The following is a 22,230-nucleotide window of genomic DNA, read 5'->3' on the forward strand; positions in this document are numbered from 1 at the left end:
TTATGACACAAGTCCTCGGAATCGTTCTTGGACCCTACAGAGTTAGGACTATCCAACTGTTCATTTCTTCAGGTGAAAAAGCAGGAAGTTGAACTTGCCAATCTAATGAAGTACCGGCTTTTTATGCAAGTCCATCTGTTCCAACTCTCAGGCTCAAAATACGAGAAAATGTTAAGACCCAAAAAAGAATCCCAGCACAATTCCAGTGAAGAGCATTCTTCTACTTGCTCTCAAACCTGTTTGAGATGTACAGAGATTATTTGAGCAGCCCAGTTGTTAACACAGAAAGCAAACTTTTATTGCAGAAGTTGTTTGGAGATTGTGGTTGTTTTTTAAGGGTATTTATGTATCCCCACAGTATAGTTGCTCACTTTGAGGTGTTAAGTTTCCATAGCCATTACAAAACATTTGGTGAAGATTTAAATTGCAGCCACATCTCTGCTTTGATTGTGAATAAAGTGTGCAATATGGAGAAATGTAGTTGGAATAAGTAGATGCTTGTACTGTCACTGACTGGCCACACTACCAACTAAGCAAAAATAACATTTTTATTATAGAAACAATCTCACTGAGAGAGCACTCCCTACAACTGCTAATTTTCTACTATCATGCAAGTTACTTAAAACCCCTCTAAGAAATCAAGCTCAAGAGATGTATGCACTTGCTTTAGTTGTTGCCATAGCAGGAATATAATTATTTAAAACAGTGGCAATTCAGAATGCACTATTACCACTATCTATCAAAAGGTCAACTAATTCTCTGTGTTCCTATGAAAATTCAGGGTATTCCCCTTCCCAAATAAAAATTTCTGTACAATACCAGTAATGAAGAGTAAGATATTTTCATACCATAAGTCTCAAATTCTTACTCAAAGATTCAACTTTAATACATTTTATTAATAATCACTAAAAAAATCAAATAGCAGTGTTGAACAACTCATTAAAATTTCCTCATTACAAAGACAAACTACAAAACCTTTCAGTAATTATTTGGCTATAATTCTAAACAAACAATAGGTTCTGCCTCTGTAAATACTGTTCCAGTTCTAATTTATAAGTTTTTCAAAACATTACACAGATCACTCAAAGATCCATCCTTGATTTACCTGAAGAGGTCTTTACAATCCCTAGTGAATAATTCATGTTTCCATTTTGCCATTCTCCTACAGCATAAAAGGAGCAACTTTAATTCAGCTCTAACTTTGAGATCTGAACACCACCAAGGACAGTCAAACTTAGGGAGAGATTGTTTTACAAACCCTACCTACTTCCCAAATGGAAGAATTAAATAGTCCTAAATAGATTTGAAATAAACCAGCCTCTGAAGAGACTGGCCATATGCTAAACTGTCACTCTCCCATACTGAGTGATGAATTAAGATGGTAGTGTAGCTGGCTGCTTACTACAATACTGTTCATGTCACTCACATATGTTGCTTTGGCAGTTATTACAGTTTTTTGTAAACTAAGCAGCACATTAAATTTGAGAATAAATTACAGACCAGCTAAAAAAGCACTAAATTCTTCACTGATTTCCACAGAACTGGAAGTAACACCACAAAAGATTAGAAAGGTATAAAGTGTAATTGCAGTACCTTTGCAACCCGCATGATGAAAAGCACAAACAAAACCCAGCCAGCTCAACACTAGTCCAATCCTTCGTGTTTGCTGTGATGTGTTCAATCTGTGCAGTGTTCTGTAATCTGTGTGGTACTGCACAGAGAATGTATTGAGGGAGGAGAGCGTTGATCCATAGCACATAAGGAATATATAACATGAATTTAACTAGTTAGTACAAGCTTCTCACTGATGTGGCTGGAGCTTTCCTCCATCCTTGCTACAGAGTAATTAAAGAATTGGCCTAATAGAAGAGGCTGCACAGTAAAACATGTAAAGAACTAGTGAAATACCTGTAGTAGATATATCCCTAGACAAGATTCTGATTACTCAAGAGTTGTGGCTCAACAAAACCAAGTAAATCAATCCTTGGATCACTGTTATCAGAGCAACAAGTCATCACAGTGTGTCTGTTGCAGCCAAAAGGACAAGAACACCTTCCCACTTTGCTCCTCACTGTGTTTCTTACACTCTACAGGAATGTCAGTCTCCACATTATCCTGAATTGACATTATGAAAAAGGTGTTACTTCGACAACGACTACAGAACTTTATAATCAAGGTTCCCAGAAGTATCACAAAGTCATCTCTGTAATACCTTCTGATAAAGTAGAAGTTGAAAGATTTGAGTTGCAGATTTGTGGTAAGGGGGGCAATGGAGCACATCTGCCCTTTCAATTAAAGCAAAAGTACAAGGAGTCCTTTAAATTACGACTTCTATTATAGGCTGGACTCTTTTTGCTCTGGATTCATTTTCTCATTCATTTACTTTTAGGAAGTTTCTGTAAATGACAAAACTACAATACTCTGTTCCTTCCGGCAGCTCCTCATGTGCCTTACCTAATAGACAAGCAGAGCTTGACAGAGCACAGATGTACAGCAGCCTGGCCTCTGTGGAAGCAACTTGGCAGCAGATGGCTCAGGTAAAGCATCACAGCACAAGTTTGTGCCTATGATTGTTCTATTGAGTGGTGCTCTAATACAATACACATGAGTGCATGGTCTACCTGCAGTGTTTCTGTGTGCACATGGATGCACACATGGCTGTGAATTTAGCACTTACTCAGGAACCTGTAAGTCCAGCCTAACATCTCCATTACTTCAGGTAGTGTGGATAGAATTTTTGAGGAAGGAAATTTAATCCCTTTCCAGCTGTAAAGAACTTGGCGTCAGGTTAGGCATCCCAAACAGGGTCTACCCTGTTATTTGATCCATGATGAGAAGGAATTGGAAAATTCCAGTGTTTCCCTTTACCTGGAACAGTTGGTAGACCTTCCATATGTGCCAGCCACCATCAGTTAAACTGGAATATCAATGAAGAAAACTCACAGAACATCTCAGAGATGAAAATTCAAGGACCTACCAAGCCTCCATGCATTCTTAAACAAAACCTGCCTCAGGAAATAAACAGCAGCACAACAGGCATGTTGGTAGTCACCACATTGCTGACTGCCCTGTAAGTGCCACATACTGATACACAAACAGATATAAATCCAGCAACTGCAGGAGTCCACTCAGTCTCTCACACTGAGGCAGAAACTTATTTCCTGCTTTCTCCAAGACACTGAGCTGAACTGTGTAGACTCCACTCAATAATTCACATGAAAGAGAAAAAACTACTACACTAAGGGTTATTTTACAGCTTGAACAAATCACAAAATTCACAGCTTTGCCAACCCAATAATAAGACCAATTTGATAACAGTGCAGCTTCAGCTTTTTAAGATACAGACAAGAAAAATATCCATCACTTTCAACTGCAATTTAAACATTTAACTGTATTGTTGGTAGAAATCCTTATGCTAAAGTTCTAGACAAAAGAACATAGTATAACATTGCTGGGAGAGGTTTTAATAGTGCCCAGTGCCTTTTCTCAGGGACACACCTTCCAGTCATGTACTCCCTTCTCACAATCTTTGTCCTGAAATCACGTGGGAGTTTCAGGGGCTCAGATTAATCCTATTACACACTTTAACACAAGTAGCCAAACAGAGAAAACAGGCATAGATATATTAGCAATTCTTCCTGAAAATTCTGCACATTCTATAGGAGATCCCTACTTTTCCTGCAAATTAACAGCAGTGCCTTCAGCTGATGGATGAATTCCGAGGAGCTCTTTATCACTTGGAACTGGTACATTTTAAATGCTGAAATGATGTATCTACTCCCATTTCAACACAGGCTTTTGCAGCATTTTAATGTCTTGCCATTTGGTAGCTAGAATCCAGCAAAGGGAATACAAGTGCTATTACTGGGAGCTAATGGATATTCTTGAGCTCAATTGCTGAGCTGTGCTTTGAATAAGGGGCTCAATTGCCACAGGGAAAAACCTCCTTCCATTACTGCCCAATGCTTCGACTAAAGGAGAATTCTCCACAAGTGGTAAGTAGGTGCAGTGTTCATATTTCTACTTCTAGAGTACCACATTAAAACAGAGAGGCATTGCATCATATTAAGTTTATGCAGGTCACATCCAATACCACAAATCATCTGGACACAATTCCTTTTACAGTCCCTTCCTATTCCCCTGTTAAAATGGCCTTTTATTCAGAGCATTATTCTGAAAAAAGTACACTTAAAGACCATGCAGTAACAGCAGAAAACTATCCTTTTTGAGCTGTCCCACTACCTCCCAGATGTGTTCATACAGTTTATGCCTACCTGGGTCATCTGCTGCACACACAGCTATGAGCCACTACAGTGTGTGCTGCAGTTGGCTACCAGACAGAAGTCACATCTTTGCTCAGTCTTCAGGGTTCACTCAGCAACAAAAAACACCCTCACATGATTATACTCTTTGTTGCTGTAGAGACACCCCCACAATGCAGCTTAGCCTTGCTTTCAGGCAGCACTCCTGCAGGATTATAATCACTCCCACTATCACTCTGTATTCATGCTTACCATGACAAAGGGTTAAAGCCCCAGTGCTGGAGAGGCACATACTGCAGCCACCACTGGTTGGGATTGGAGATGCCAGCCTTGTGAAGGCTGCCTTTGGCACAGGCAGTCCTGAAGATCAGCTTCAAAGCATTGCTCCTCTGCCACACGTATGCAAGTCTGCAACTACTGCCACAGCTGCAGAATGCAGGGTATTCCCACTCAGCCACCACTGCTGAGCACACTCTGCTGCTGCTGGAGGTACACGGCCAAGTCATGAAAGGGAGTCACCCATTCTTGGAATTCTCTCTATAAAACTGCATGTAACCAATGAGAGATACCCTCAATCCTCCTTTCTATGCCCCTTCTCTTCCTCTACACATAACAAGTAGAACCCTTCAAAAATGTCAGAGCCTAAAGTCTAAGTCTTTGAGATTACTTTATGGGTTTTTTTATCTCCAGTGCAAGCCACACTTTTGATCTCATCCCAGCAAGGACTTAATGACAACTTGGTTTGTTCAGGTTACACATTCAGGCAAAACAATTTTCTGTCTCAGGAGCGGTCACCTGGGAAACCACCCATACCACTTGAAGTGCCCCTAGAGATGTCCATATACTTGCCAGGACTCACAGTTGACATTTAACTTATAATTTGTATTCTTATAAGGCTTTTTGAAACATGATTAGTATCTTAAGACAATTGATGAAATGCCATTATCTAACAAAAAAAGAATTCTCTCAAATAAAAATACTATGAAGACAAAGAGCAACTTCTCTCCTAATATCACAATAATAAACACATAAAATGGTCCTTATTCAATGTATTAGAGGATTGCACTTCTAGCATATTACATGGTTTAAATTGTCTTGGTTGGTTCATTTTAAGCTATGTGCCTTCTTCTCTTTTCTCATTTTAATTCATTACTGTTCCAGTAATCCACAGCAACAGAATACACTATTAGCTCGGATTTAATTGCTCCACTAAAAAAGAAAAATTTCTTTCAAGATTGAAGCTGCTGCCCTTCTTTGCAATAATAATTTTGTACAGAAGTGCTGTGTGCATTAGATAATCTATACTTGCCAAGTTAAAGACCTGCAAGTAGGCTCAGCATCCAGTTTAACATTTCATTGCAACCTACTGACATGCTAGTTAATAGCTAATTAGAAAGCTCCTAATAAGTATACCAGATATTTAGATTTGCACTCACTATTTTTAAACGCTGATGACTTACAGCATTTAGAATGGTGAAAATAAACCAAAGTAATCCCATGCCATCCAATTTACTTCAAATATTTTCCAGAAAAGAATAATTAACTCATACTCAAAATACACTTCTATGATAGTATCATCAATATTAGGACAGCAAAAGTAGTGGCAAACATGAAACTCCATAGATATTGTTGCATAAGGTTTATATTTCCAAACTCCCTCCCCCCATCCATGCACAGTTAACATATTAAAAAAGCTCACATAGCATGTTAACAGTCTATGTCTAATTTCATGCAATTGCCCCTGTACTCTGATCAACAGAAATATCTATTTAGATACAAGAGGAATAAAGCCCAAGGTTCATGCATTGCTATGGGGAAAAATAAAATAAAATAAAAATAAGCCCCAGAAAACGGCTTAGCAAGCCAACAAGCCATGAGTGAATGCTGAGCCCTTCTGTCAAGGGTCTGACTAGTGTCTGGTCACATGAAACTTTTAGCTGCTTCCATGACTGGAAGAGACTTCCAAGCTCAAATCACGGAAGGACAACTGTGCCACTTCCCTGTCTTCAGCAGTGACCTGGACAGACGTGATTTGTACTCTGCTGTCCCAAAAAGGGCTATGGAGAGGGTTACTGATCTCACTCATTATTCTACCAACACTCATTACACTTAGATGTTATATGAACATTTGACTTTTTAACTGTTGATGAAGAAATGCCATGATTAATCCATTTAGCAATAGGATACTTGCCCATACTGGAAGTGGATAAAGAGTGCATAGGAAATGTTCACATACTACACCTGTATCAGGTCTATTTGGCATACACTGGGACCTTCACAGCCCATTACTACCAACAAACAATAGATATCTGCAATGACAACTAAAGTGATTATGAGAGACTGTTCAAAAAGCCTAAAGTTATGTAACAAACTTCACTTTTTATGTGAATGCTCAAGAGTTATATTCCTCCTGGTAGAGAACAGGATCATTCTGTAAGAGCTGCTCATGTTTTGAGCAAGCACTTCAACTCAAATGCACACGAACCACCTACAGACTAACACTATTTCAAGACTGATTTCTGCTTTCAATATATTTTTCCAGTTGACAAGAAGAAAACAAAATTCACAATTTGAAGTTACCAGGCAGAAGCTTGGGTTATTCAGTTATGCAATGGTTATGTTTCCATATAAAAGATCACAGACAGTAAGTTCCCAAATAGCCAAGCTGCAAGGTTAGGTTAAGGGCACGAGAATGCACATTGATGCACAATTCTCTCTTTTATCATGTCAGACATTTTGCACTCTCCTTTTCTTTTGCCCATTAATTCCAGCGCTTCAGGGAAAGGTCCTCCACAGGCAGAGCCTCTGGTATTTCTCACGGAACACAAACTTTTCATCTTTAAACTACAAACATTGAAACTGCAGGCTCCAGCCAGGTGTCTCTTGGCATTTGTGTTTCTACACCTATGAGGATGACTGAAAAGCTTTATGCTCTCCTCCTGTATCCTCCTCCTTCTTCATCTCAGAATAAAGGATAGAAACACATAGAAATGTCCCACACACCCAATATCAGCAACAGACAGAGGTAAATTGTTACAGCAGGTGATGCCAGGTAAAATTCCCACAACTCCAGTGCAATTCTGGCAATTTATTCCACTGTCTTTCAAAGTGTTTGTTTCCAGATTTCTCTCAGTTATTCTTAATTTCTCTAAACTAGTTTGCCAGTCACTTGGGGGGAAGTGACAGACAGAAAAGAAAATATATAAAAATGATCTTCCCATCATACTTTATGGCTCAGTTCTAGACTTAAATGAAAAAAAGTTGTTTAAGCGTCTGCTCATATTATCACAGCTCTTCACTGTGCAGATTAATCATACTCCACTTCCTGCCTTTGCTTTTAATATAAATCAGTGTTTTAAAATCCTTTTCCCTTCATCACAAAAAGATCTTATCTAGAATAAGAAAGGACTCCACAAAGGATCAGTGGCAATCAGAACAAAACTAAAGCCTGACCCAGTCATTGCAGATATCTGTCTTTGCTCTCATGGATTCAAAGCTTAACTGTTGCTATGCCCACATACAAATTACAGTTATTAATCAAAGGCAGCAGCTGCTTACTGAGATTCTTAAGGCACTGCAAACAAAACTACACTAATGCTGAAGTAAAAAGGTGTTTTCAAAATGGATTAGCAAATTTATGAAATCAAAGTAAATTCTTTTCTCCCCACACAGCATTTTGTTAGTTGGCTTTTTTTTTTAAGCACTTAAAAGCATGCTGCTCTTAATCAAGTTAGAGAGTACTGTGAGACAGCATTTCCAGGAGTACTGATGTGATTCAAGCCACGCTGCCTGACTCAGTTGGAAAGCAAACCCAATTTGAAATGGGAAAGACAAAAAGCATTGGCCTTCCTGGTTGTCAACTTTCAGTGTGTTGGAAGACAGCATTGCTTGAAAACACAACTCAGCCATTTGATTACCAATTCTCATTTAAGTTCATGGTGTTCCCTAAGCAAGGGTATCAAAAAAAGTCTTTTCCAGCACAGACATTTGAAAAGTGACAGAGCTTACAGAAAAGACTCCAAGAAACATCTGAAATTCTAAATGCGGTTAGGAAAGAGGCCAAGAGATCTGCGCAAACCCACTTTATCAACTTAAAGCAAAGAAATAAGAATATGAGCTCATAGAGAGATTTTTGAACGTTTAAATCTTTAAATAATTTGATCCAGCTTAAAAGTTTTGTTTTAAGTTTTGCTGGTTTTATGAGCTAACCACAGCAAACAATCAGAACCATGGCAGAATTTACATACCCTGTAGGGCTGCAGAGAGCCTTATGCTCTGTGGCTAAGCAGAACAAAGTTCTCCCAGATGCGTCCTCCTCAGGACTCTGCATTACCAGTTTTGGAATTTGATTTTTCAAATTGCACAGGTTTCTACTTTTCACCCAGCTGTGCATTTTTCTGTGACTGAAGAGCAGACACTGAATGGATGTCTGCACAGGGGCTAACCAAGCTGTCCCATCTAAGCAGGCTACATAGGCACATTGCCCTTCCAGATGTACAGCATTCCACATCTCAGAGCATTTAAAAAACCCACAGCTTTTTCATCAGCTCCTTGAGCATGTACATTACATAAGCTTAAAAAAATGTAAAAATGGAGAACACAATTTGAGACAAGTAAAAAGCCTGTCATTAGCAAGGAGCTGACAGATGTTAATTTGCCTACCACTTTGCTAATCATCTCCGGTATCAGAACAGGTTCTCCATCAATGGCTAGAAAACCTGGCTGATGCAAAGAGAACAACCTACAGTGCTGTTCCACACCAGCAATACCACCTTGCTCCCCGCCTCAGCAAACCACTGCAAGCCTCGTGCCAGAGGGTAATTAGCTCTCATTTCCTTAAACAAAAAGGTTTCCAAGAGCACAATTCTCAGATGCCCTTGGAGGTACACAGGATTGTGGTTACTGCTCAAGGTCATTCAAGGCAGGAGCTGCAAGCTCAAATCCAGACACATGCAAAAACATGTGAAAAATGTAAACAGCTTCAACAGCACAATTTTGTTTTAACCTCTTTAGAGGTCAAGCTATCCCCTGATGCTGCTTTTTGAAAACAATTCAGCTGGAGTCCAAAACCATGCTGCTTTATACTGGCCCAATGGTCCATAGCAACAAACCAAACACATCTGCAATGCTCATCACCCAAGGGGAGGATGGTAACATTATTTAAAACATTAATGCTACCCCGAGATGATCTTAGATTTCCCCAAACAGATCTGCTCACGGATCTGCTCGAGGTACCTAATGGTGGAGGTTGCCACGGGAACACGGTACAACTACACACTTTGCCATGACAACCAGGCCTCCCTGGAATACTAATCAGTGCCCATGGCAACGCAAAGCTAAAGACAAGATGTCTGGAGACCAAATATTTCATGTATCATTTATAACAAAACCTATAAATACATTTGTACATTTCCTGTGTGAGAATCGGTGGGTTTTCAAACCCTGCAAAATGTTACATGTGGGGCAATATTGCAAAATGTATAAATTACATGGCTGCAGTATAAATGGAAAATCCTATTTCAAGGCAATGGTAGGGCTGAATTTCAATTCCACAAACAATAGAAATATCTGTAGTCAACACACCCCATGTTTGCACCACCTTGTAGAGAAACACTCTTGTCAGCCTATGATGTAGCAGTTACCTGTACACAGTGTTTCATGGGTGCTACATCCACCAAAAAGGTGCTTCTACCCAGTGCAGAATCCTGTACTGAGCACAGATCTATTCTCCATATGGCAGCTACTGCAACTCGTGTTGTGAAGACAGAAAGCATTGCTTTGGTATTTCAGAAACCAGACATCTCTGTTACCTTATCATTTATATGAATGTTCCAGCAACTAAATCCATGAGGAGCAGTGTCCCTGTATTTGTTTACAGTAAAAGGATGCACTATTGCAAGTGAGACATCGGAACAAAATGTTGGTATTAAAAGTGATAAAATCATCGGTTAAGTGACATCTGGTGCCTTTTTTAAAATACTCTCTCTCCAAAGAGGAATTTCAGAACACTTTCTAGATATTTTACATATCATCGAAGTCTAAGACATTTTCAGGCATCCTGCCAGCAATTTCCTATCACTTAAAAAAGGTGGCACCAGTTGGAAATTGCTTGTCCCAGAAGCACTGTATATCATAAGTCACATCAAGAGACAGCAAAATTTAAGGTCCCAGGGATCACAAGTGCCAGGATTCAGCTCACAACAGCAGTACAGAAAACAAAGATAAAATAAATCATATCTAAGAATTTCATTATATCTTATTATTTGCATTTACTAGGTTATAAAAGTTTACTAGGTTGTAAGCCTCCTTGCATGAACTTCTCTGCAAAAAATACAAAAAACAGGAGAGCTTTAGATAGATTTTTTCTTCTCTTCCTCAACATCCATGCAACATGATCTGTGACATGCATTATTAGTCATTCTTCAGATGCAAATTACTGAATTTTCTGATTGACAGAGAACAGAGGTCAGCAATAAGAGGAAAAGAAGTGTTCTTCCTGTAAGATATTTCACAATAATCTCAGGGTTGCAGAGCTGCTCAGGTGCCAGATTCTTAATGCTTTTGAGTGATTGCAACAACTGAGGCCATCCCAGTGGTAAAAACCCCAAACCACCATTCCCTTCAGCAGATCTCCTCAAGCCCAGAAGAGGCAGCCCCATGACAGACATTACCTTTCTGACCTAGATCAGCTGCACCAACTGCACTCACCCATCTTCAGCTACTGACAGCTTGTGGAGGCCAGAAGGAGCCACAAGTACCACACTTGGGAACTGCACAAGGCAGGTACAAAACAGGGTCTGCACCACTGACAGAATCCTCTCCCAGCTGTAACCCAAACAAGCCATTCTCCAGTTTGCTGCAGCAAAGATTCCTACCCATGGAAGTGGCAGAGTCACCATCCCTAGAGGTATTTAAGAGATGTGTAGATGTGGCACTCGGGGACATGGTTCAGTGGTGGATTTTGCAGTGTTAGCTTTACAGCTGGACTTGATGGTGTTAAGGGTCTTTTCCAGTTTAAATTATTCTATGACTCTTCATCTGATGCCAAAATGTTACAGAAGAGAAACATCCCGTTAACAGTGCAACCTACAAATGCTGCTGGCTGTGGCCACAATGGGCTGAACACACACACACAAACACAGAATATAAAAATCAACGTAATCAATTCAGAATTCAGATTAGTGTGAGCACTATGATCACATTAAGAAGTTTCAGTGAATTGCAGAAACATGTTATTTGGCATGTTTGGAGGGACCTGGGGAAAAGCTGTGGGATGAAATAGCAACTCAAAATGCAGGTCATGGCCTTGGTGTTGAATTTAAGGTCTATTTACTTGGAATAGTATTGCAGAACAAAAAAAAACAGTATTAGAATAAGTGAGCATTTTTGTTTCATAAGCTTCAATGGACAGAGTAAGTCACAAACAAAAAGAGAAAAAAGGCAAACTGTTTTTTAAGCAGGCTATCACATTGCAACAAACATAACCCAGAGTGAACCTTCAGGTGAAGTTTTTCCAAAGAGGAGAAGAACTTACATTATTTTTGTGGTAACAAACTGTATTACTCTGCAAAATTTATCTTCTTGAATCTAACTTAGTTGCACAGGGCTGATTCCAGTTAGTAATTTTCAACTATTTCAGTTTATTTGAATAAACAGAGCCCAATATACAGCCCAGCCTCTATTCTATCAGCACCAAAGAGATCCAGTTTTAACAGGAGCTGACTATCAAGACAGGAAAAACACATTTGCATTAAATTTCAAGATTACACAACAGCCCACCTATGCCAGCCCACCTACATGCATGTGGCAAAGACTACTCTATTATTCTAACCCTTATTTTTCCATTAATTTCTTGGTTGTGGTTTAGGTGGTTTTTTCCTCCAAACTTATATTTTCACTTTTTCTCTTGTATTCCTCTTTCTTTGGGACTGCTTTATATTACACAAGGTGAAATGATGGGTAGTTTAATATTATCTCTTACCAAGAAAAACACAGAAGGTAATTGATAAGGGAGTCAAGCAGTAGCAGCAATCAATAATTAGTCATAAATTAAAAAAGGGGCAGAGGAAAGACTTTTTCACTAGATATTTTACATGATTTGCTAGTGAATTAAAGGAAGAAATGAGGGGTTTTGTGGAGGTGGGTTTTGGTTTGTTACAAAAAGCTCCCCTCTGGCAGCAATAGAAGAGAAATACCAGGAAAATCTACATCTAGAACTAACCTCTTTATTCAGCCTATCAAGACCATTAGTCTTGAAAGCACTTCTTATCCTGAGGAGGTTTAACAGGATAGACAGCTCTACACACAAAGCTAAAGACCAAAAAGCAAACCCAGAACTTATCCAGCCACTGCCCTGTACAGAAGATTTCCTCATCTTGTGCCCATTCCAATCTGAAACACAAAAAGCCTTTCCTCACAGTAATAGCCCAACACACTGGGATGGGCACCGAGTGGTGAACTCAAAATGGTCTGTCAGTGGGCACAGCTGCCCTAAGAGAAGTCAGGTAGTATATCTGGTGGCCTGGTAGTATATCTGCGCTTTCTACTTCCTCCCAATAATAAACGGAGCAATATGCACACAGAAGACCCATATGTGGGATGCACATGCACAATGTGACTTTAGACATTTCTTCATTACTCTGGAAAATACAAGGACCCATCTCATACAGGAAGAATTGGCAGCACTGTGAAAGACCATAGCCAGGAAAGCAAGGCACATTAAGAACAGTTACAAGATGTCATTTCCCAAATATACCAGATGAGAGTGCCTGAGTAATTCCTTCCTACATAACTGAGATAATTATAATGACAATTACAAAGGTCTCATTTCCTGGAAGTTGTGTGAAGTCCCATGAGTCCCATCCACATTGAGATGCACCCCAGTCAGTTTGGCCTATTTGGGCCTTAAATTCTCTTAGTCTTCCCCATGCTAGTACTTATTTTTTGTTTCCTTGAAGAGGAGGAGAAAAAAAAATCAACACCTTTTAAAATCCCTTTATTCAGTTAATATACTAAGCTTGTGATAACTCCTTACTTCAGATATTGAATAGCTGTGTTACTTCAGGGACCAGTCATAAACGTGACTGATGGCACTTGAACCAGCTAAACTGATTAAATGCTGAAAGGAAGGATCAATTACCAGAGAAAGGCAAGCTGGGGAGCCATACATAACTCACAGAACAAAGAGCTCCCGTTGCCCTGACTTAAGCACAACCTGTACAGCAAAAGAAAGGAAAGAAGCATTTAGAAATGCTTTCTTCATTGCAACTGAGAGTCTCCACCTTTTGCCACGATGGTCAGGCAAGAGCAACACACGCAAACTGAACCTTCTTCTCAGAAGGAACAGGGAGAGAAGGGAACTACATGTTTGGGAGAAGCAGATTGCTCTTTCCAATGTTTCACTCAACACCTATCTATCCATTAGGACATTAAAGCTCTATTGGTGATGCATTTAAGATAAAAGGCATTCATTTCCAAGTGACCTTGTTTAAAGGCATGCAAAGGAAAGCACAGCTACAACCTTTCTGAGCATAGAGATAACCCTGATCAGCAAAGCACTTCAGATTACACATGGGAACGGACCACACAAGAAAGGTTTTACAGCAAAGCAGTAATTTCATCACTTTTTTGGATGAGATGTTCTGTAAAACAATAGCCAGCACAAAAAGCATGACATTTCTAAACAGGATCAAAGGACAAACACACAACTACATAAAAACCCACAAACAAAACACAAAACGTGTTACAACCCAAAGGAAATTTCCTGACTGTAATAGCCTAATGTTACTCAATAACTTTTAGGAACAAAACCATGCCCTCTCTGCACTACTTGGTACAACTCTTCACATAGGATTGTTTACACAAGATATGCATCTAAACATGCAAGTGTCCGAAGTGGAAAAACACAGCCAGGGCACATGTTCTGGCAACTCCAAGAGCCCACGGGGCACCTTGGCACGCTCAGGTGGCCACAACCGCGGGGCCCCGGTGCCATCTGGTGGCCACTCGCTCAGCTACTGCCGGCCCCGCACCTGCAGGTGTGGCTGGGCTCCCAAACTATCTGAATGTGGCCAAGAACCTGCTTCCAACTAACTACGGGGCTGCTGAAAACACTGGGCAGAGTTAAGCGGCTTTGCCCCCTCACCCAGGTACTTATTTACAACAGGTATCACTAGGGTTGCTCAGGAGTTTGGGAGAACAAAAACTCTACGGAAGTGTGGCAATGACAATGTCTTATTGTTCAGCTCAGCTCACACTGTTTTCCTTTATTCTGTGAATGAATTAATCTTTCCCCTACGCTTTTCATTCATTTCCCAACGATACCAGCTTCAGAGCCATTATGTAGTTATAAGCTTTAGCAAAAAATACCCCAAAAAACAAAGAGGTGTTATCTTTTATAAAATTGACTTATACAGGTGGGAGAACAGAAAAGGACAAAGACATTTTAGACAATAAAAACTTTCCAGTTTCCTCTGTTCCTGACATATTATAAAAGCCAAAGGTTATGCAAGTTTATATTAGACCTTTTCTTTTTATATCTTGAAATTACTACTGCTAAAACACTGCCACGGGAATTACTAACACCACCCACTCACCTACCAGTAGCTCCAGGACTCGTGTTTCTCTTGCTTTTTCTTCATACATGTCACTCAGCTCCAGGGTATTCTTTTTGAGGTGAATGCCTGGCATTGCAGACAAAAGTCTGCTCTGCAACATCCCATATGAGTGATATTTAGTAGAATTACAACTGTCCCATGCCATGTCATTTATGACACTGGTGTAGACAGAGAGGGACGTGGGCAGCATGCACTGGCAACCACAACTCAGAGCCTTGCAGGGAGGCACAGAAGTGGATTTATTAACATGATTAAAACCAGGATGAGTTTGCTGCACATGCTACATGAGTTTGATGAACAAGCTGTAAAATACAGTCTCAAGCAGAGGGAGAAACAGTGAAGTGAGGACATGTAAACAGGAGTGTTCAAATTCAAATTCATCCTTCTATCAGTTTCTCTTAAGATCCACCAAATAGTGGAAAGGTGGTGAGTCATGCATGTTTTTACTTTGGTCTTTCAAAGCAGTAAGCTATTCATATCAGGTAAAATGTCTTGCAGAAAAAATAGTGGTAGAATATTTGAAACAAAAAAATAAGTCTAACAACTGGGACATGATGCCCAGGCTATGTTCCAGTATTTGTCTGGAAACAGATATACATCTTTGTAGTCATTCTCCTTGACTTGAATCAGTGAAGTGTGGCAAAATAAAGCCATAGAGTGATTGCTGGGAAGAGTGATAGAATGGGTGATTGCTTCTAGCAAATACACAGGAAATTAAAGTAGCTTCCTTCCCTCTGCTCCCAAAAATGGTCTGAGTACATGGAGCATAACTTAGAGAAAGCAGTTGAGCAGCAAAGATGGTAATAGGACACTCAAATACCAACAGCAGGCAGATATAGAGGTGAAAGTGTTACAAAGGAATAAAACAAGGAATTGAGTTTGGTTTCCAGCAAGTAAGGGAGAGTTAGTCATGTAATAAAAGAAAATTCTGACCTCTACAAAAAACAGTTACATGCCAAAAAGGAAGGAATTGCCTTTATCGAGACATTAATTTAAGAGTAAAAAAATCCTAAACACAATTGCAGTCAATTGCTGTCCCACACTGGCCATGCAGGGCAGCACACCTTCTAGCCATGCACGGTGAGCACAAAGCTTTAGGAGGACCCCAACTTCATATCCTCTGAAAAGACCTGCATCTTTCAGAAATATCAGGCCCACAGTACAGACTAAGGAAGCTTTCCACATGTGATGCAAATCCTTTCATTTTGGTTTGCATCAAGCTTTACTGCACATTTGCAGAAAGGGGAAACAACATACGAACTGCAAGTCTGTTGCTTCCTAGAAGCACTGAACTTAACACACAAACCAACTCCAAACACAAGCCTTCATACTGCTTTATAGAAAATAGAGCTCTACACAGATGAAAGGAAGGCCATACATATGGCACAAGAGCCATGACATCCAACTGTTGTTGGATTTTCTCTGGTTCTGATATGGACTCTGACTATTCAGCCTGCTAAGCAATTTAAAGCTCTTGGTCACCATCAGGTTTTTTACAAGTCTACCCATAGACCTTCCCATGGTTTGTGAGAAAACAGGTCTTGCAACTGAAAAATGGCACAAAAGACCAAAGTCAATAGGTTTTAATTACATCACTAAAAGACTAGAAATGAAACACTCTTTCTCTGATTGCCTTTTTTTTCTGCTCTCCCCATTAAGGCAATGGTAAATTACCATTGGAAAATGAATTAAACAAGTAAATTTATTAATTTAGTCAGGTCACCTAAAGGGGACAAACTGACTGCTTTCAGTGAAGGATAAAAATACAACACCTGAGGTCATTATGCAGTAAGCTTTGTTGCTGTGATCATGCAGCACATACCAGACTGTGGAACAGAGCTGAATGTCTAGAAGCACAAGAACAGGTGATGAATATTAATATCTTGAGATCAATTCCAAATCCCTACTATTGTAAGAGTGTTCCTGCTGGTTGCCATTCTCCAAGACCCTTCTCATTTCCTGAAGTCACATGGTGTACAAGACAAAGCTCTGCAAGATAAACATTCTCTCAATTCAGTGCAGAACACCACGAGCTGCATAGATGACTTTTGAAGCAGCAATGTATCTATTATGAAGTCTAAAAACAATACTGTTTGCCTTAATGGCCCGTGGTTCACTAAACAAACATCATGTTACTGCACATGGAGAACACTGTATTTGCTATTGGGTTTGTGCAATCAGACTTGGAAGTTTGCAAACATAATCTAAGCAGGACAGTCACCTTTTCCTACTACTGACATTTGTGCTGCTATTTGTACAATAAGAATTATTAGACACCCCAAGCTTTTCATTAAGTAATTGAGTTGTATATATTCTTTATATTTTTAAATGGGCAGGATTCTGGAGTATCTGATGAGTAACCTTCTCTTCTAGAAAAAACCACATTTTATGAAGTTTCTATGCATTTACTAATGTCCTCCTCTCTGGTAAAAAAATATGTCAATCAACACATGACAAATTTCCTGCAGAGGAGAACTGTAATATAATCTGTAGTGATGTCATACAAGCATATGAGTGTTTGGAAAATAATTTCAAAACAAGAAAGTTTAATACTACTTCTAGCAAAATGAAGTTCTCTGAATAACAATGTCATTGATTCAATTCATAGCCCTTACAAGACAGGAATACATTTTTGGCTATATCTATTGACATATACTGCACATATCAGGATTAAATGCAGTCACAACCATGACAAAAAGTGATCTTTGGTTATTTATTTCAAAACTCTAAGGGCCTCCTTACATTAAAATAACAAACTTCTGTTTTGCAATAGCACTGCAAAATAACTCTCTAAGCTCCAGTCTAATAGTCAAGACACTCAAGAACCACTGACTTTTGGAGTTCTGGGAACTGGAAGAGAGATGCAGCTCCACACAGAACTACCTTCTGATGAAGCGAGAGGCCCCTCTGGGGCCTCTAAAAACTAACAAAAATGCCCCAATAACCACCCAACTTTCTGCTAGATTTGTTTTCTGTCATTTTTGTGAGCTATGCCAGCCAGTAAGTGCTGAGAAAGCACAAAGGAATTCAATGCCATGCTGTAGCTCCTGCATCACCACTCAGACATCAAGGAAAGCCTCGTGCAAGCTCTGCATGTTCAATTCATGTCAGACATGAGTCCGTGAAACCACCCAGGTACAAATCTCCAAGTGCACTCAGAGCTCAGCTACACCAAAACCCAACAGGTTAGATGTGTGAAATCACATATCAAAATACTATTGAAACCAAATAAAAACATGCTCAAAAAGAGGCAGCTAAAGCTGTGACCCAGCAAAGCACCAGAGATACAGGGAGGTGCTTTGCACAATTCACACTCAAATGGTTTAGGTGAAAGCCACCTGGAGATCAAAACTTATGCAGGAAATAAATCAATATTTCAAACACTGCAGCATTTTCGGTCTAGTAGATATATTATTCTCTCATAGCACCAGAGGAAAAACCACCACCAGATATTCAAGCAAAGTCAATTCTTTGATCAAATTCAAAGTCATATTTGAAAAGCATATCACAAGCATATTTGAACAACAAAAACCATTTCTATATAATAACAGTTATGTTCAGGAGCTAAACTAGAATTAAGCTCTAAACACATGCTTAAAACTATAGGTCAAGTTTCACACATGTAATAGAAGTAAGTACCCAAAAAGATTTTTTTTATTAATTTACTGCTTATAAAAAGTAATGTGCAAACCAGAAAATGCAATCTAAAAATCTCTCAGTTCAGATCCTATTACAAAGTGGCATAGAAAAATCATCATTCCTTAATTTATTTTCATATTACATATATTAAGTCAATAAGTAGAATATTTTTAAAGGGTACATAAAATTATATGTGAATACACATTATGAAATAGGTCACACAATTAAACTCATTATTTGTAGCCATCATCCTTATGTGTTCTTGTCTACACAGTTCTTAAGACCAGTGTTTTGATCCAATACTATAATTTTAATACATCCCTTATTTATGACTTACTGTAAAAGGAAAGCATTTTTCTTCCCCATTCTTTTCTGAATGCATTGCATGGTCTCTGCCTATCAGCTTCAAAACCACATTTATATTAAGAACAAACAATGCAAAGCTACCCTTCTCCCTATGCTCTTGGCCAAGGAGTGAAGGTTTGAGTCAAGCGAAAGCACACATTCTACATGTACACTGCATCAGCACTAGAATAATATTCAATTTCATTTTAAGACTGAACTCAAAGAAATTGTAAATAAGAGTTACCTTTTTCCCCAGTGGTTGAAAAGGTAATTCTAATGAAGATGATACCTAATAAATCTGTAAGGCTGCAGAGTACTGAAACTGAAGTTATGGATATAGAAAAACACTTAAAATTGGACTTCTAGAGGGCTTCTTGACCAGTGGTAAGGACATAAGGCAAAAATACAAAAAGCGTGTTTAGCAATACTGATGCTAACATGTTCTATAAAACTTTAGAACCTTAATAATAACTTGTTGTACAGCACTTAATGTAGGCTTATGAATCCAAATTTAAGGAAATTAGATATAAGAATTAAGTGAATTTTGGCATCACCTTGATCTACCACATAGATCTAGTATGGACTGGCCTTATGCAAATTGGTCATTTAAGTTTGTAAAAAGCAAACAGATGGGAGACTGAATAATTGAGTGGAACTGAAGTTGCCGGAGGCAGAAACTCTTACCAAGTGGTTTGCAAGTTACAACAAAAATGTAAACCTAAAAGGCAAGAAGAAACTCTTATGCTTTCTAAGGCTGTGTATAGAAAACAACAAATGTTTGGTTTATGCAAATATCTTTTGTTACTGAACATTTTTCCACTTATATTTTTATCTTTTATATCTTTCTACTTGACAACACGCACACAAACACACTAATCAAAATATCAGATTTATCAGTGCATCAAATATCAAAAACCCAAGCCATTCTTTTTAATGCTTCCAACATGTTCCAGAAGTCAAAGTGTAAGGCTTTACATCATTATAGTAAATGGCCACAAAGTGAACTCCAACTGCACTCTTAATTGTTTTATTTAATGGCCATTAGTCTAAACCAGTAGTAAACAAAATATTCATTAGTTTCTGTCAGGTCTTCCTATGCATTTCAACATAGTTTTAAACTTGATCTCTGATTTACACGGTGGTTCTATGGGCTAATTATTTTCTAAGGGCTCCATTGTAAGCACATCTGTATCTCAGTTAATGAGTGTAGTAGGATGCTTCCAAGCCTACTCATTTGTCATAAAATGCAGCCATCTTTACTATTATTTTATCATTGCCCTCAGATTTTCCACAGATATATTGCTTTTACATATTTTATATATATAATTTATGTTCTAGGATAACATACACCAATTATTACTTCCTCAAACAGGAGAGATGAACTATTGCTCACAGATTTGTTTTTTAGCTTAAGTTGCAGAAAATTAAGTGCTCAGATCCCATGTCATGGGAGAGGATTGTATTACTTTGCATTCATAATATGACTCTTCAGACAAAAAGCCTGATATGGATAAAACCAAAAATTATGTGAAAACCTGCAGGTCCTTCAAATTACTTTTCACAACAGGCTTAAAGGAAACCTCACAGTGGACAGGCTTCCCAGCTCACTAATAATTAACCTCTGTTTAACAAAATATCTTGTAACAAATATCCAAAGACTTATGTAAGTCTAATTTCTTCCTAAATAAAAATCCAGCTCTTCTGTTCTTTGACAGACACAAGACTGACAGTTGGCCTCCCCCTCAGACTTAAACTGAAAAATGCCAGTCCCTTCTCCTGGCACGCTGCACACTCAATTCATTCCAAGGATTACACCCTAGAGACTTGTTGTTCTCAACAGCTGAAGCCCTGTGTGGTCATTCCCTTGCACGGTCCTGCTGCACACCCAAAGCGTGAGTTCTGAAGGAACCCGAGGTCATTGCCTAAACTCAGGAACTTGTACTAGCAGTTACTAATCACAGCTTCACTTTCCCCTCTGCCCACAGATTCCAGAGACCACAGGCAGGGCTGGTTTAGGTCCTACAATGACAGAGCTACAGGAAGAGAAGTGTGCAGGTGGGACCATGAAGATACCATTATCTCAGTTTTTTAACCTTTTAGGAGTGCCTGCCTATGCCACAACTATTTTTCTAAGGATGAGAAATGTATTCCCACTGGGCATATAATCCTAGTAACTGTAACATAAAGGGGAAGAAAAAATTCTTTGGTTCTTAAATGTGTTCCACACCTTTGAATAGAGTCTCCAAGCCAGCTCTCAACTTTATTTTTGGTAAACTTTAACAAAGGCTGGTGGCAAAGCTGTTTTATGGGCATGTGACACAATTAAGCGGGTCATTTTATAAGCACTGGAACTTACCCTGTCTGCTTAAATTCTTTGCTGAGTTGTAATACAGCTCAGCTCACACTACAGTGAATAAACTGGGAATGCAAATTTGTCTGCACACCTATTTTCATGAAGCTTGTGGAAAACTAGCTTTGAACTATTTCTGCTCTGTCAAATTTAATCAAAAGCAGCCAAGTTCAAAATGTCTTGAGTGTCAGTAGAGAGAGGCTGACAGAAACGATTATTGTGCAGGAAAACCCAGCTGAAAAGTACATTCTCTCACCAAAAATATTGTCAGCTCATTGCAAAGCTATGTATTTAATAGGTCATACAGTAACACACTTGGCAGATGAAAGTATATATATTATTTGGCTGGGATCTTTGTCTTCTCAACTAGCTACCCCCAGCTGATTACATTCTGTTAGCAGAGCCACCCCTGGGCAGTTTGAGGATTGACTTCTTCCCATACTTGGCTCTGCTCACAACTTCTGTCTCACTTGTTGCTCCTGTCAGCTCCTACGAGAGTTCTTACCAGCCAGCAGAGGCTGCAAAAACAAGAAACAGGGCAGCAAGTGGGAGTAACTCAGCACTGTGTGCTCCTCTCTCTCCTACAACTTTCACAGGCTCCTCTGGCTGCAGCTGCTGCTTTCCCAACCGAGCCCATGGCAGCAGTCAGAGGAGCTGGAGGTGGTTGTGGGAAACAGGAAACCAGCTGGACACAGGAATGGAAGCAGCTACCAGGGAGGCTCACAGCAGCTACCAAGGAGGCTCACAGCTTTTCCCCAGCAACAGCCTCACACAGGAGTTGTGTTGCCACAGAAGCTCTTCAGACCTGCACAGCTTCAGCCTCTGCGGGGCACTAGACAAGTAAAGGTACTTGGCATATCCTGTACATGAGACCAATCCATAGATTGGTTTAGCATCAATTATGGAGCTAAAGCAATTACATATAAGTGAAAATGAAATAATAGTTCTCCTTTGACTAAACGCAGAAGTTTAAATAGCGACAAGTCACACCCTTCCTCCAATACCTTCCTTGCTTTCC

The 22,230-nt window shown here is 39.3% G+C and overlaps 1 protein-coding gene across 2 annotated transcripts in view; it reads right to left on the minus strand.

Annotated features, from left to right (window-relative positions):
* The window catches only part of ANK3 (ankyrin 3), a 353,784-nt gene that overhangs the window by 315,462 nt on the left and 16,092 nt on the right, over window positions 1–22,230 (minus strand). The window lies entirely within an intron of this gene.

The sequence above is a fragment of the Pithys albifrons genome, chromosome 9, assembly GCF_047495875.1.
Source record: "Pithys albifrons albifrons isolate INPA30051 chromosome 9, PitAlb_v1, whole genome shotgun sequence".
In the NCBI taxonomy this organism is placed as follows: domain Eukaryota; kingdom Metazoa; phylum Chordata; class Aves; order Passeriformes; family Thamnophilidae; genus Pithys; species Pithys albifrons.